The sequence below is a fragment of the Trichechus manatus genome, unplaced genomic scaffold (assembly GCF_000243295.1).
Source record: "Trichechus manatus latirostris isolate Lorelei unplaced genomic scaffold, TriManLat1.0 scaffold00037, whole genome shotgun sequence".
Classification (NCBI taxonomy): Eukaryota; Metazoa; Chordata; class Mammalia; order Sirenia; family Trichechidae; genus Trichechus; species Trichechus manatus.
Genome location: NW_004443973.1, coordinates 11938237 through 11942606, shown reverse-complemented (window position 1 = coordinate 11942606; position 4370 = coordinate 11938237).

Sequence of the window (4370 nt, the reverse complement as noted above, 5' to 3'; positions counted from 1 at the left end):
GCGCCCTCTGGACTGGGGTCCCTGTGCAGAGAAGCTAGTCCAGGGGAACGCCGAAGAGAAGAAGGCCGACAGAGAGAAAAAGCCTTCCCCTGGAGCTGATGCCCTGAATTTGGATTTTTAGCCTGCTTTGACTGTGAGGAAATGAACTTCTCTTCGTTAAAACCATCCGCTTGTGGTATTTCTGTTATGGCAGCACTAGATGACTAAGACACCCTCCTCTTAGAATATTTATCCTAGGTAGCTGGTGACTGGAATATAGATATAGATATGGAGACATGTAGACATAGAGAGATATTTAGATATATATGTGAAGATATATACACATCTCCTTTTAATTAACCTTTGAAAATACTTCAACTTTAGAGTATAGTAAAAAAAAAAAAAATACATATAATGCTCAAAATATTGTTTGCTGTATTTGAATTATTTAAAAAATATTATTGGAGTTGTTTATAACCATTAAAGACATTGCTGGCTGACTGTAGTCAGCATATAAAGAAAGTCTCAGAGAAATAGATGTATTTTGGTTATTTACAGAGTGTAAATTAGGAAATTCTAAAAGTCCTTCAAAATCAAAGAGCTGACTGTCTCCCATACTCTCTTAACCCGTTTTCAACCAATGTGGCATTTACCCAACGGTTTCTGTAACCAATGGCAACCTGGTGTGGGCTGGCTGCTTGGGGAAGTAAACTTGGTCTGGAGCAATGAGGTGCAGGTTCTAGCTCCTAGTAGTGTCCAAGGCTGAAATAATTCACTCTGTTTCATTGGGCTGGGTAGGGGCAGGAAGCCCCATGGTTAGCCTTTCTGTCTTTTCCATCCTCTGTAACAGGAAGAATAAGCAGCATGTGTTTATGTATGAAACTAACTTAAAACACGTTAATGGTTGTTTTTTTCCTGCCAGAGAACATATTTGCTCAAGATCGCACTTGGTGAACTGCTGCAATTCCTTGTTTGGTAGGCAGGAAATTTGGTCTTGGCGGACCATACATCTGCCAAGGCTGAAGGAGGGTCTGAAGGTGTGGTCTGCATTATGAAATCAGACGTCGTGAAATCCTGAGTCTTGATTTGGTCCAAGACACTGACGTTCTCTCTTATGAGAAGTACCTGTTTTGGTGTCTCCATATATAAGATTAGGACAATGGCTTTTGCTTTGTGGAGATGCACTGACTTCAGTGTTTCCAAAGATACTCGAAAATGAAATGTGATATAAGTACCAGTGAGCCTATTTTTTTTTTTTTTTTTCCCCCAGGGAATATGTGGATACATAGTATAATGCTAGAACTTTTCGCCCTTCACTTTTGGGCATGTGGTGTGGGACAGCAAAGCCATTGTTATAGGAACATTCTCAGGTTTTAGGTTGTCCAAATTTCTGCATTTTTGTTCTCCCCTCTTTGTTATTTGTTCTATACAGGGGTATGTTCACAGGGCAGAATTCATTGCATTGCTTTCGAATGTCTTGTTAATGTGCCAGTAGAAGCAACCTGTTAAATATAGTGAGTGCTTCATTATTTATGTACAAATGACTGGTTTTCTAGATAAATTTTGCATGTTCTCCCCATCAATTTATTTCAAGTAGTACAAACTGCTTTAATATTAGCAGCAAGATGTATTCAATAAGATAAAACTCCAGGGAAAAATTATTTTTAAATTGGCTATGATTTGGAATAATTTATAACACTAACTCTCCTCCTCCCAGGATAGAAAAGAAGATAAGGATGTGTTTGGAAACAATCCCTCTGTTTTCATCTTTTTCTCTGACCAGGCTTTCTAGCTGGCATCGTAACTTCAGAAGAGACAAGCAATTCAAAGTTTGGGATCCATTATTGCTTCTCCAAATAGTGACAAGAGATCAAAGTGTTCTGGAGCCAGAAGTGAGGCACCAACTTGCTTCTACCCAAACCTCAGGCACTGAGAAACGATTATATCATAGGGATTATTTGCCATCTGTAACCTGGTGGTTCGGTGGTAGAATTCTCTCACCTTCCAAACGGGAGACCTGGGTTTGATTCTCGGCCAATGCACCTCGTTGCACAGCCACCACCTGTCTGTCAGTGGAGTCTTGTGTGCTGCTATGATATTGAATAGGTTTCAGAGGAGCTTCCAGACTAAGATGGACTAGGAAGAAAGGCCTGGCAATCTACTTCTTAAAATTAGCCAGTGAAAATCCTATGGGTCACAAGAGTCCAATCCACAACTGGTCATAGGGATAGAGCAGGACCTGGCAGTGTTTTGTTCCATTGTGCATGGGGTCATCCTGGGCAGCTAACAACAACATTAAGTGAAGGAATGGTTTATCTTGTCCATCTAGATGAAGTGAATGTGGGACACAGCTGTCCTCATTGGGTATACTCTCTCTCCTTCATGGGCTTAATGCTCATTACCTGAAGCCCTCTGTGTTTCATTTTCCAATATACTTTCTTCTTTCTCATTTTCACAGCCACCATTGTATTCAGCATTTATTTAAGGTAGACATGTGCTATACACCTCACATACATAACTTCTTTTAATCTTTATAACAACCTAAAGAGGTAAGAATTCCGACCATTTTAAAGATTAGAAAACTGACTTCTAGAGAGGTAGGGTAACTTGATCCAGGCCCTCAGCAAGGAAGTGGGTGAGGCTAAGCTGCCTTTCTTGAGTGCTTGCTTTGACCTGAATTGTCACACTCCAGAGATCACACATTTATGCCTTGACTCAGAATCAGTTTGTCTTTTTATTTTTTTCACTTTAAATATTTTTTAATGGAAATCAGGCATATTTCTTCTTTAAAGAAATTAAGAAGATTAGCCTTTCAAGATTTCTTTGCATGTGGCATGAGATACACATAGCTTCATGTTTGTTTCTAATGATGGCAGGGATGGAAAACCAAATTTGCCATATAGGGATTTCACCCAGCCTTGGGAGCTCCGTTATTAAATTCAACTTGATTCATTTAAGATTTGAGTTTATTTCTGGCTGGCAAAATATGGCTTCCTGGCAGGGCTTCAAACCAGTTCACTCCAGTTTGAACCCCTGCTGAGAGTTTATGTTTCTAACAAGTTCGCAGGTGAAGCTGATGCTGCTGGTTAGGAACCAATTCTGAGAACAATTAGTAGAGCAGTGGCTCTCAAAATTTGTTATACATAAGAATCACCTGGGGATCTCGTTAAACTGTAGATTCTGATTCAGTATATCTAGGGTGGAAAGGCAAATTCTTAGCAGGGGTTCAAACCGGAACAAACCAGTTTGAAGGCCTGCGTCCTGGCTTAGAAAAACTGCCTCAAAACAAACTTGAAAAAAACAATTTCAACTAAAATGTCAATACGAAACACTCTACAACATGTTAACGAGCTCACTGTAAGTGAATTATAAATATTCAAATAAAATTTACTTTAAAATAGATTTGAGTGTTAAAATAAGGTACAGCTGGCAGTTTGGATGCTCCTGATCCCAACAAAAGGAATGTTTGCCCCTGTAAAATGTGCTGTGACTTAGAGTAACTAAAATGCTTCCCCTTTTAAACTAATGCATTAATGTTCAGCGTGGAAGACAAAAAAACCCCTGAGCCCTTTCACACAGGGCTTCGAACCAGTTCATTCCTGTTTGACCCCCTACTGAGAATTCACATTTCCACCCCAGATATACTGAATCAGAAGCTACATTTTTAACAATAAACCTATCCTCTTGTTAAAATGTAGATTCTGATTCAGTAATAAATTGGTTCTAAGTCCTGCTTTTACACAGAGACAAATAAAAACAAATACAGAAAAACTCTATTTCCTTTTCTGAAAAAAAAATCTACCATCCAATAGTAGAATTACTATTTAATGCAGTTCACTATATATATCTAGTTCACAAAACTATAGATATATTGTGGGTCAATGCATGGCTCCTAACAGCCATATTTTGAAAGCTTGTATACAGGTGGAAGTTCTGGTTTTGACACAACATTTTAAGTGCTTTAGATCACATTAACTCTCTTAATTCTTTAAGGCAAGGCAACTCTGGGGTAAATGCTGCTATTATCCCCACCTCATGAACATTGATGCAAAAATCCTTGACAAATTTCTAGCCAACAGAATTCAGCAACATATCAAAAAAATAATTCACCATGATCAAGGGGGATTTATACCAGGTATGCAGGGATGGTTCAACAGTAGAAAAACAATCAATGTAAAGTCACACAAATAAAACAAAAGACAAGAACCACATGATCTTATCAACCAATGCCGAAAAGGCATTTGACAAAGTCCAACACTCATTCATGATAAAAACTCTCAACAAAATGGGAATAGAAGGGAAATTCCTCAATATAATTAACGGCATTTATACAAAGCCAACAGCCAACATCATCCTAAATGGAGAGACTTTGAAAGCATTCCCCTTGAGAA